We start from the raw sequence: 12,648 nt of genomic DNA on the forward strand, positions 1-12,648 counted from the left end.
GGTGTAGTAGCGTATGTAGTAGCCTGGTGTAGTGGCGTGGTGTAGTGGCGTGGTGTAGTGGCCTGGTGTAGTAGCGTGGTGTAGTAGCCTGGTGTAGTGGCGTGGTGTAGTGGCGTGGTGTAGTGGCCTGGTGTAGTAGCGTGGTGTAGTAGCCTGGTGTAGTGGCGTGGTGTAGTGGCGTGGTGTAGTAGCCTGGTGTAGTGGCGTGGTGTAGTGGCGTGGTGTAGTAGCCTGGTGTAGTGGCGTGATGTAGTAGCCTGGTGTAGTGGCGTGATGTAGTAGCCTGGTGTAGTGGCGTGGTGTAGTGGCGTGGTGTAGTAGCCTGGTGTAGTGGCGTGGTGTAGTAGCCTGGTGTAGTGGCGTGGTGTAGTGGCGTGGTGTAGTAGCCTGGTGTAGTAGCCTGGTGTAGTGGCGTGGTGTAGTGGCGTGGTGTAGTGGCCTGGTGTAGTAGCCTGGTGTAGTGGCGTGATGTAGTAGCCTGGTGTAGTGGCATGGTGTAGTGGCGTGGTGTAGTGGCGTGGTGTAGTGGCCTGGTGTAGTAGCCTGGTGTAGTGGCATGGTGTAGTGGCGTGGTGTAGTAGCCTGGTGTAGTAGCGTATGTAGTAGCCTGGTGTAGTGGCGTGGTGTAGTGGCGTGGTGTAGTAGCCTGGTGTAGTGGCGTGGTGTAGTGGCGTGGTGTAGTAGCCTGGTGTAGTGGCGTGGTGTAGTGGCGTGGTGTAGTAGCCTGGTGTAGTGGCGTGATGTAGTAGCCTGGTGTAGTGGCGTGATGTAGTAGCCTGGTGTAGTGGCGTGGTGTAGTGGCGTGGTGTAGTAGCCTGGTGTAGTGGCGTGGTGTAGTAGCCTGGTGTAGTGGCGTGGTGTAGTAGCCTGGTGTAGTGTGGTGTAGTAGCCTGGTGTAGTGGCGTGGTGTAGTGGCGTGGTGTAGTGGCCTGGTGTAGTAGCCTGGTGTAGTGGCGTGATGTAGTAGCCTGGTGTAGTGGCATGGTGTAGTGGCGTGGTGTAGTGGCGTGGTGTAGTGGCCTGGTGTAGTAGCCTGGTGTAGTGGCATGGTGTAGTGGCGTGGTGTAGTAGCCTGGTGTAGTAGCGTATGTAGTAGCCTGGTGTAGTGGCGTGGTGTAGTGGCGTGGTGTAGTAGCCTGGTGTAGTAGCGTATGTAGTAGCCTGGTGTAGTGGCGTGGTGTAGTGGCGTGGTGTAGTAGCCTGGTGTAGTAGCGTATGTAGTAGCCTGGTGTAGTGGCGTGGTGTAGTGGCGTGGTGTAGTGGCCTGGTGTAGTAGCGTGGTGTAGTGGCGTGATGTAGTAGCCTGGTGTAGTGGCATGGTGTAGTGGCGTGGTGTAGTAGCCTGGTGTAGTGGCGTGGTGTAGAGGCGTGGTGTAGTAGCCTGGTGTAGTGGTGTGGTGTAGTGGCGTGATGTAGTGGTGTGGTGTAGTAGCCTGGTGTAGTGGCAGGGTGTAGTAGCCTGGTGTAGTAGCGTATGTAGTAGCCTGTTGTAGTGGCATGGTGTAGTGGCGTGGTGTAGTAGCCTGGTGTAGTAGTGTGGTGTAGTAGCCTGGTGTAGTGGCGTGGTGTAGTGGCGTGGTGTAGTAGCCTGGTGTAGTAGTGTGGTGTAGTGGCGTGATGTAGTAGTGTGTGTAGTAGTCTGGTGTAGTGGTGTGGTGTAGTAGCCTGGTGTAGTAGCATGGTGCAGTAGCCTGCAGTGGTGTGGTGTAATGGCCTGGTGTAGTGGTGTGGTGTAGTGGCATGGTGTATTGGTGTGGTGTAGTAGCCTGGTGTAGTGGCGTGGTGTAGTAGCCTGGTGTAGTAGCCTGGTGTAGTGGCGTGGTGTAGTAGCGTGGTGTAGTGGCGTGGTGTAGTAGCCTGGTGTAGTAGCCTGGTGTAGTAGCGTGGTGTAGTAGCCTGGTGTAGTGGCGTGGTGTAGTGGCATGGTGTAGTGGCGTGGTGTAGTAGCCTGGTGTAATGGCGTGGTGTAGTGGCGTGGTGTAGTGGCGTGGTGTAGTGGCGTGGTGTAGTGGCGTGGTGTAGTAGCCTGGTGTAGTAGCCTGGTGTAGTAGCGTGGTGTAGTAGCCTGGTGTAGTGGCGTGGTGTAGTGGCATGGTGTAGTGGCGTGGTGTAGTAGCCTGGTGTAATGGCGTGGTGTAGTGGCGTGGTGTAGTGGCGTGGTGTAGTGGCGTGGTGTAATGGCGTGGTGTAGTAGCGTGGTGTAGTGGCGTGGTGTAGTGGCGTGGTGTAGTGGCGTGGTGTAGTAGCCTGGTGTAATGGCGTGGTGTAGTGGCGTGGTGTAGTGGCGTGGTGTAGTAGCCTGGTGTAGTGGCGTGGTGTAGTAGCCTGGTGTAGTGGCGTGGTGTAGTAGCCTGGTGTAGTGGCGTGGTGTAGTAGCCTGGTGTAGTGGCGTGGTGTAGTAGCCTGGTGTAGTGGCGTGGTGTAGTAGCCTGGTGTAGTAGCCTGGTGTAATGGCGTGGTGTAGTGGCGTGGTGTAGTGGCGTGGTGTAATGGCGTGGTGTAGTAGCCTGGTGTAGTGGCGTGGTGTAGTGGCGTGGTGTAGTGGCGTGGTGTAGTAGCCTGGTGTAGTAGCCTGGTGTAGTGGCGTGGTGTAGTAGCCTGGTGTAGTAGCGTGGTGTAGTAGCCTGGTGTAGTAGCCTGGTGTAATGGCGTGGTGTAGTGGCGTGGTGTAGTGGCGTGGTGTAGTAGCCTGGTGTAGTAGCCTGGTGTAGTAGCCTGGTGTAGTAGCCTGGTGTAATGGCGTGGTGTAGTGGCGTGGTGTAGTGGCGTGGTGTAGTGACTTGGTGTAGTAGCATGGTGTAGTAGCCTGGTGTAGTGGTGTTGTGTAGTAGCCTGGTGTAGTGGTGTTGTGTAGTAGCCTGGTGTAGTGGCATGGTGTAGTAGCGTGGTGTAGTGGCGTGTAGTAGCCTGGTGTAGTAGCCTGGTGTAGTGGCGAGTAGTAGCCTGGTGTAGTAGCCTGGTGTAGTGGCGTGTAGTAGCCTGGTGTAGTGACGAGTAGTAGCCTGGTGTAGTAGCCTGGTGTAGTGGCGTGTAGTAGCCTGGTGTAGTGGCATGGTGTAGTAGCGTGGTGTAGTGACGAGTAGTAGCCTGGTGTAGTGGCGTGTAGTAGCCTGGTGTAGTAGCCTGGTGTAGTGGCGAGTAGTAGCCTGGTGTAGTAGCGTGGTGTGGTAGCCTGGTGTAGTAGCGTGGTGTGGTAGCCTGGTGTAGTAGCGTGGTGTGGTAGCCTGGTGTAGTAGCGTGGTGTGGTAGCCTGGTGTAGTAGCGTGGTGTAGTAGCCTGGAATAGTAGCGTGCTGTAGTACCATGGTACCACTACACCAGGCTACACAGTAGCCTGGTGTAGTGGGATGGTGTAGAGTAGTGGCGTGGTGAAGTGGCATAGTGCAGTGGCGTGGAATAGTGGCGTGGTGTAGTAGCCTGGTGTTGTTGCGTGGTGTAGTAGCCTGGTGTAGTGGCGTGGTATAGAAGCCTGGTGTAGTAGCCTGGTGTAGTAGTCTGGTGTAGTAGCCTGGTGTAGTAGCATGGTGTAGTAGCCTGGTGTAGTACCATGGTGTAGAAGCCTGGTATAGTGGCATGGTGTAGTAGCCTGGTGTAGTGGCATGGTGTAGTATCCTGGTGTAGTGTCGTGGTGTAGCCTGGTGAAGTAGCCTGTTGTAGTGGCATGGTGTAGTGGTATGGTGTAGCAGCCTGGTGTAGTGGCATGGTGGCTGTAGCCTGGTGTAGTGGCATGGTGTAGTGGCATGGTGTAGTAGCCTGGTATAGTGGCACGGTGTAGTAGCCTGGTGTAGTGGCATGGTGTAGTAGCCTGGTATAGTGGCATGGTGTAGTAGCCTGGTGTAGTGGCATGGTGTAGTAGCCTGGTGTAGTAGCCTGGTGTAGTGGCATGGTGTAGTAGCCTGGTGTAGTGGCATAGTGTAGTGGCATGGTGTAGTAGCCTGGTGTAGTGGCATGGTGTAGTAGCTTGGTGTAGTGGCATGGTGTAGTGGCATGGTGTAGTGGCATGGTGTAGTGGCATGGTGTAGTAGCCTGGTGTAGTGGCATGGTGTAGTGGCATGGTGTAGTAGCCTGGTGTAGTGGCATGGTGTAGTGGCATGGTGTAGTGGCATGGTGTAGTGGCATGGTGTAGTAGCTTGGTGTAGTGGCATGGTGTAGTGGCATGGTGTAGTAGCCTGGTATAGTGGCATGGTGTAGTGGCATGGTGTAGTAGCCTGGTGTAGTGGCATGGTGTAGTGGCATGGTGTAGTAGCCTGGTATAGTGGCATGGTGTAGTAGCCTGGTGTAGTGGCATGGTGTAGTGGCATGGTGTAGTAGCCTGGTGTTGTGGCATGTTGTAGTGGCATGGTGTAGTAGCCTGGTGTAGTGGCATGGTGTAGTGGCATGGTGTAGTAGCCTGGTATAGTGGCATGGTGTAGTAGCCTGGTGTAGTTGCATGGTGTAGTAGCCTGGCGTAGTAGCCTGGTGTAGTGGCGTGTAGTAGCCTGGTGTAGTGGCATGGTGTAGTAGCCTGGTATAGTGGCGTGGTGTAGTAGCGTGGTGTAGTAGCCTGGTGTAGTGGCGTGTAGTGGCATGGTGTAGGAGCCTGGTGTAATAGCGTGGTGTAGTGTAGTAGCATGGTGTAGTAGCCTGGTATAGTACCGTGGTGTAGAAGCATGGTGTAGTGGTGTGGTGTAGTAGCATGGTGTAGTAGCTTGGTGTAGTACCGTGGTGTAGTAGCCTGGTGTTGTGACGTGGTGTAGTAGCCTGGTGTAGTGGCATTGTGTAGTAGCCTGGTGTAGTAGCCTGGTGTAGTAGCCTGATGTAGTACCCTACTGTAGTGGTGTGGTGTAGTAGCCTGATGCAGTACCCTGGTGTAGTAGCCTGATGCAGTACCCTGGTGTAGTAGCCTGATGCAGTACCCTGGTGTAGTAGCCTGATGTAGTACCCTGGTTTAGTGGTGTAGTAGCCTGGTGTAGTGGCATGGTGTAGTAGCCTGGTGTATTAGTGTAGTGGTGTTGTAGTAGTAGTTGTAGTAGTGTAGCGGTGTTGTAGTAGTTGTAGTAGGAGTAGTAGTAGAAGAAGTGTAGTGGCGTGGTGTAGTAGCATGGTGTAATAGCCTGGTGTAGTGGTGTGGTGTAGTGATGTGGTGTAGTGGTGTCGTGTAGTGATGTGGTGTAGTGGCCTGGTGTAGTAGTGTATAGTAGCCTGGTGTAGTGGTGTTATATGGTGGTGTGGTGTAGGGGTGTGGTGTCGTGTAGATGCGTTGTGTAGTGGGGGTGGCGGCGGAGGTGTTGGGGGTGGTGGTGGTGTTGGTGTGACAGTGGTGGTTTTGGTGTGGCAGTGGTGGTGTTGGGGGTGGTGGCGGTGGTGTAGGGGTGGCGACGATGGTGTTGGAGGTGGCGACGGTGGTGTGGGGGCTACGACGGTGGTGTTGGGGATGGCGGCGGTGGTGTGGGGGCTGCGACGGTGGTGTTGGGGATGGCGGCGGTGGTGTGGGGGCTGCGACGGTGGTGTTGGGGATGGCGGCGGTGGTGTGGGGGCTGCGACGGTGGTGTTGGGGATGGCGACGGTGGTGTGGGGGCTGCGACGGTGGTGTTGGGGATGGCTGCGGTGGTGTGGGGGCTGCGACGGTGGTGTTGGGGATGGCGGCGGTGGTGTGGGGGCTGCGACGGTGGTGTTGGGGATGGCGGCGGTGGTGTGGGGGCTGCGACGGTGGTGTTGGGGATGGCGGCGGTGGTGTGGGGGCTGCGACGGTGGTGTTGGGGATGGCGGCGGTGGTGTGGGGGCTACGACGGTGGTGTTGGGGATGGCGGCGGAGCTGTGGGGGCTGCGACGGTGGTGTTGGGGATGGCGGCGGTGCTGTGGGGGCTGCGACGGTGGTGTTGGGGATGGCGACGGTGCTGTGGGGGCTGCGACGGTGGTGTTGGGGATGGCGACGGTGGTGTTGGGGATGGCGACGGTGGTGTTGGGGATGGCGACGGTGGTGTTGGGGATGGCTACGGTGGTGTTGGGGATGGCGGCGGTGGTGTTGGGGATGGCGACGGTGGTGTTTGGGATGGCGACGGTGGTGTTGGGGATGGCGACGGTGGTGTTAGGGATGGCGACGGTGGTGTTGGGGATGGCGGCGGTGGTGTTGGGGATGGCGACGGTGGTGTTGGGGATGGCGACGGTGGTGTTGGGGATGGCGGCGGTGGTGTTGGGGATGGTGACGGTGGTGTTGGGGATGGCGGCGGTGGTGTTGGGGATGGCGACGGTGGTGTTGGGGATGGCGACGGTGGTGTTGGGGATGGCGGCGGTGGTGTTGGGGATGGCGACGGTGGTGTTGGGGATGGCGGCGGTGGTGTTGGGGATGGCGACGGTGGTCTTGGGGATGGCGGCGGTGGTGTTGGGGATGGCGGCGGTGGTGTTGGGGATGGCGACGGTGGTGTTGGGGATGGCGGCGGTGGTGTTGGGGATGGCGACGGTGGTGTTGGGGATGGCGGCGGTGGTGTTGGGGATGGCGACGGTGGTGTTGGGGATGGCGGCGGTGGTGTTGGGGATGGCGGCGGTGGTGTTGAGGATGGCGGCGGTGGTGTTGGGGTTGGCGACGGTGGTGTTGGGGATGGCGGCGGTGGTGTTGGGGATGGCGGGGGTGGTGTTGGGGATGGCGGCGGTGGTGTTGGGGATGGCGACGGTGGTGTTGGGGATGGCGGTGGTGGTGTTGGGGATGGCGACGGTGGTGTTGGGGATGGCGGCGGTGGTGTTGGGGATGGCGGCGGTGGTGTTGGGGATGGCGACGGTGGTGTTGGGGATGGCGGCGGTGGTGTTGGGGATGGCGACGGTGGTGTTGGGGATGGCGACGGTGGTGTTGGGGATGGCGGCGGTGGTGTTGGGGATGGCGACGGTGGTGTTGGGGATGGCGGCGGTGGTGTTGGGGATGGCGACGGTGGTGTTGGGGATGGCGGCGGTGGTGTTGGGGATGGCGACGGTGGTGTTGGGGATGGCGGCGGTGGTGTTGGGGATGGCGACGGTGGTGTTGGGGATGGCGACGGTGGTGTTGGGGATGGCGGCGGTGGTGTTGAGGATGGCGGCGGTGGTGTTGGGGTTGGCGACGGTGGTGTTGGGGATGGCGGCGGTGGTGTTGGGGATGGCGACGGTGGTGTTGGGGATGGCGACGGTGGTGTTGGGGATGGCGGCGGTGGTGTTGGGGATGGCGACGGTGGTGTTGGGGATGGCGGCGGTAGTAGTGTGGATTGCAACGCACAGACGATATTTTGTTTTTGGGGAAATATCGTGTTTGTGAGCCAGGGTTTTTCAGGTAATTTTTGTCAGTCACAGATTTTAGAAGTTGTTAAAAGTTCTTATGATAAAAATAATGTCATACGAGTTTGTTAAGAGTTCTTATGGGAGAAATTCAAAATCGTGTTTGTGAGCCAGGGTTTTTTCAGGTAATTTTTGTCAGTCACAGATTTTAGAAGTTGTTAAAAGTTCTTATGATAAAAATAATGTCATACGAGTTTGTTAAGAGTTCTAATGGGAGAAATTCAAAATCGTGTTTGTGAGCCAGGGTTTTTCAGGTAATTTTTTTCAGTCACAGATTTTAGAAGTTGTTAAAAGTTCTTATGATAAAAATAATGTCATACGAGTTTGTTAAGAGTTCTAATGGGAGAAATTCAAAATCGTGTTTGTGAGCCAGGGTTTTTCAGGTAATTTTTTTCAGTCACAGATTTTAGAAGTTGTTAAAAGTTCTTATGATAAAAATAATGTCATACGAGTTTGTTAAGAGTTCTTATGGGAGAAATTCAAAATCGTGTTTGTGAGCCAGGGTTTTTCACGTAAATTTTGTCAGTCACAGATTTTAGAAGTTGTTAAAAGTTCTTATGATGAAAATAATGTCATACGAGTTTGTTAAGAGTTCTTATGATGAAAATAATGTCATACGAGTTTTGTTAAGAGTTCTTATGGGGAGAAATTTTGCACTTCTGTTAAAATATATTTCTTAGTCACTTTACCCTAAAACTGTTCTCTGAACTACACTGTTCAAACCTACGTAACCTATCCTCTCCACCCAATGTTACTTAGTTAACGTAACGTTCCTAAACCTAACTTTACCTATCCTAACTTGACTTACCTTACCTTTACCTATCGTACCTAACTTAACCTGCATAACCTAACTTTACCTATCCTAACATAACTTACCTTTACCTTACCTATCTTACCTAACTTACCTAACCTAACCTAACTTATCCTGCTTAACCTAACTTACCTACATTACCTAACTTAACCTGCTAAACCTAACTTTACCTATCCTAACATAACTTACCTTACATTACCTATCTTACCTAACTTAACCTATCCTAACTTAACTTACCTTACCTTACCTATCTTACCTAACTTACCTAACTTAACCTGCATAACCTAACTTAACCTGCTTAACCTAACTTCACTTATCCTAACTTAACTTACTTTACCTTACCTATCTTACCTAACTTAACCTAACTTATCCTGCTTAACCTAACTTACCTAACTTAACCTGCTTAACCTAACTTTACCTATCCTAACTTAACTTACCTTACCTTAACTATCTTACCTAACTTACCTAACTTAACCTGCTTAACTTAACTTACCCTACCTTACCTACCCTACCTAACTTAACCTGCTTAACCTAACTTACCTTACCTTACCTAACCAACCTAACTTAACCTGCTTAACCTAACTTTACCTATCCTAACTTAAGTTGCCTTACCTTACCTATCTTACCACAATAAAAACACAATAAACTACATCTGAAAGGTTAGGTTAAGGGGTTGGGGAATAAGAACATATGATAGAACCTACTAAATAAACTAAGATTACAAGAGGTTAGGTTAAGGGGTTGGGGAATAAGAACATATGATAACAAACATAATAAATACAACTTATGAGCAACTTGATGAACTTTAACAAATAACCCTTGATCTGCAAAAATTACCATTTGAGAAATTAGCCCTTGAAACGAGTAAATTCCCATATATAACAAAAATCCTTTGAAATGGTTAAACACCCAATCTTAAACAAATAACACTTGAAATGCAAAAATGTCCATTTGAGAAATTAACCCTTGAATTGAGTAAATGAATATGAGACAATGATTGACGAAACACAAAAGACTAGCAGGAATAATTATGTAAGTTAGATCCTGTCTGGTTGGACTAGATAAGTTAGGATACATCAGTTTGGGAATGTAAGATTAAGTTAGGTAAATCACGTTAGGTTAGGTTAGGATAGGTAAGATAAGTTATGTAAGTTAGGTTAAGCAGGTTAAGTTAGGTAAGGTAGGTTAAGCTGGATAAGTTAGGTTAAGTTAGGTAAGTTAAGTAGGATAGGTAAGGTAAGGTAAGTTAGGTTAAACAGGTTAGGTTAGGTTAAGTTATGTAAGTTAGGTTAAGCAGGTTAAGTTAGGTAAGTTAGGTAAGGTAAGGTAAGTTAGGTTAGCAGGTTAAGTTAGGTAGGGTAGGTAAGGTAGGGTAAGTTAGGTTAAGCAGGTTAAGTTAGGTAAGTTAGGTAATATAGGTAAGGTAAGGTAAGTTAAGTTAGGATAGGTAAAGTTAGGTTAAGCAGGTTAAGTTAGGTAAGGTAAGGTAAGTTAGGTTAAGCAGGTTAAGTTAGGTAGGGTAGGTAAGATAGGTAAGGTAGGGTAATTTAGGTTAAACAGGTTAAGTTAGGTAAGATAGGTAAGGTAAGATAAGTTAAGTTAGGATAGGTAAAGTTAGGTTAAGCAGGTTAAGTTAGGTAATGTAGGTAAGTTAGGTTAAGCAGGATAAGTTAGGTTAGGTAAGATAGGTAAGGTAAAGTAAGTTAAGTTAGGATAGGTGAAGTTAGGTTAAGTTAGGTTAAGCAGGTGAGCTAGGGAACAGTGATCACAAAGAAATCAGGTTTAGCATAGAATGGAAAAGACCTATAGGAGAAAATTCTGTTAAAGTGCCAGATTTTCGAAAAGCTGATTTCAATAGCCTAAGAAATTCTTTGGGTCAAATTGATTGGAAAGTCTTGGGTATGGGGTGGGGGCCGGTCTTGGAGCGAGACATGAACCCAGCGATAGGTGACGTAAATGGGGATTTCGATGTGGATTCAATATATAACTCATTTAAGAATATTCTAAACAAAGCACAGGAACGTAGTATACCATACAAATTGAATAGATCGAATACTAATGACCCAAAGTGGATAACAAAGAATTTGAAGAACCTTATAGGTAAAAAGAGAGCTTGGTACAAAAGGATTAAAAATGGGGAGGTCACTTTAGAACAGGAATTCGTACAACTGGTTAGAAATGTTAAAAAAGAGATAAGGAAAGCAAAAAGAAACTATGAAGTTCGCATAGCAGGGCAAGCAAAGACAAATCCTAAAGGGTTTTTTCAGTTATATCGTACTAAGACTAGGGAAAGGATAGGTCCATTAAAAACTGAGACAGGTCAAATAACAGATAGTGATGAAGAGATGAGTAGTATTTTTAATAAATATTTTGTATCTGTATTTACTAAAGAGGAACTTAACAATATGCCTTCAGCTGAACAAGTCTATGTGGGTGGGGACGAGGACAGGTTGACGAGTTTAGCAGTTACCAGGGAGGATGTTCTTAAACAAATAGTAAAACTCAAACCAAACAAATCCCCAGGGCCAGATGAAGTGTTTGCCAGGGTGCTTAAAGAATGCAAAGAGGAGCTTTGTGATCCACTGTCAACCATATTTAATAAATCAATAGAGTCAGGCAGAGTGCCAGAGTTTTGGAAAGTTGCTAATGTGATACCAGTTTTTAAGAAAGGAGATAGATCACTTGCGTCTAACTATCGACCAATTAGCCACACGTCTATTGTGGGAAAGTTACTCGAATCTATAATAGCAAATAAAATTCGTCTTCATCTTGAAAAACATAAATTAATAATTGAGTCGCAACATGGTTTTATAAATGGCCGTTCATGTTTAACAAATTTGTTATCTTTTTATTCTAGCATAGTTGAGGCAGTTGATAGTGGTAAGGATTGTGATGTTGTGTACCTTGACTTTAGCAAAGCTTTTGATACAGTGCCACATGAAAGACTGATTAAAAAGATAGAGGCTCATGGTATTGGGGGTGCTATATTAAACTGGATTAGGGCATGGCTATACCAAAGGAAACAGAGAGTTAGTATAAATGGAGTCAAGTCGGAGTGGGAAAATGTTGTAAGTGGAGTGCCTCAAGGCTCTGTCCTGGGACCTCTGTTGTTTATAATATATATAAATGATTTAGATTCAGGTTTGAGTAGCAACATTTGCAAATTTGCCGATGATACGAAAATCGGTAGGGAAATTAATTCGGAGGAGGACTCACTATCACTTCAAGTTGATCTAGATAGGGTTTTGAAATGGTCAAAGGATTGGCAGATGCAGTTTAATGCTGGTAAATGTAAAGTTCTGAGGTTAGGTAATGATGATAGAGTTACAAGATACGAGCTAGATGGTGTTGAGATTGCGAAGTCGGATTGCGAAAGGGATCTGGGAGTTATGATTAGTAAGAATTTAAAACAAAAGGATCAATGCATAAATGTTCGTAATAAGGCAAATCGGACACTTGGATTTATTAATCGCAGCGTTAGTAACAAGACACCTGGTGTGGTTCTCAAGCTATATCTTGCTCTAGTTAGGCCCCATTTAGATTTTGCAGTTCAGTTTTGGTCGCCATATTATAGAATGGATATAAATTCACTTGAACGTGTCCAGCGTAGGATGACTAAGTTAATTCCCCAAATTAGAAATCTTTCATATGAAGAGAGATTAACAAAGCTTAAGTTGCATTCACTGGAAAGGCGAAGAGTTAGGGGTGACATGATAGAGGTTTACAAGTGGGTGAATGGACATAACAAAGGGGATATTAATAGGGTATTAAAAGTATCAACACAAGACAGAACACGAAACAATGGGTATAAATTGGATAAGTTTAGATTTAGGAAAGACTTGGGTAAATACTGGTTCAGTAACAGGGTTATTGATTTGTGGAACCAATTGCCACGTAACATTGTGGAGGTGGGGTCCCTCGATTGTTTCAAGCATGGGTTGGACATGTATATGAGTGGGATTGGGTGGTTATAAATAGGAGCTGCCTCGTATGGGCCAACAGGCCTTCTGCAGTTACCTTTGTTCTTATGTTTCAAGCGCGAGTTGGACAAGTATATGAGTGGGATTGGGTGGTTATAGATAGGAGCTGCCTCATATGGGACAATAGGCCTTCTGCAGTTACCTTTGTTCTTATGTTCTTAAACTGAGTACCCACAAAAGCCACAGGGACATTAGATAGAACTTTTTCAGTGTCAGAGTAGTTAACAGGTGGAATGCATTAGGCAGTGATGTGGCGGAGGCTGACTCCATACATAGTTTCAAATGTAGATATGATAGAGCCCATTACATAAGAACATAAGAATAATGGTAACTGCAGAAGGCCTATTGGCCCATATGAGGCAGCTCCTATTTATAACCACCCAATCCCATTCATATACATGTCCAACCCACGTTTGAAACAATCAAGGGACCCCCACCTCCACCACGTTATGTGGTAATTAGTTCCACAAATCAACAACCCTGTTAATGAACTAGTATTTACCCAGGTATTTCCTAAATCTGAACTTATCCAATTTATATCAATTGTGTCGTGGTCTGTCTTATGTTGATACTTTTAATA

The 12,648-nt window shown here is 48.8% G+C and overlaps 1 protein-coding gene across 1 annotated transcript in view; it reads right to left on the reverse strand.

Moving 5' to 3' along the window:
- The window catches only part of LOC123772236 (uncharacterized), a 195,014-nt gene that overhangs the window by 38,411 nt on the left and 143,955 nt on the right, over positions 1-12,648 (reverse strand). The gene's annotated exons all lie outside the window — the stretch shown is intronic.

This window comes from Procambarus clarkii, chromosome 69 (genome assembly GCF_040958095.1).
Source record: "Procambarus clarkii isolate CNS0578487 chromosome 69, FALCON_Pclarkii_2.0, whole genome shotgun sequence".
NCBI lineage: Eukaryota > Metazoa > Arthropoda > Malacostraca > Decapoda > Cambaridae > Procambarus > Procambarus clarkii.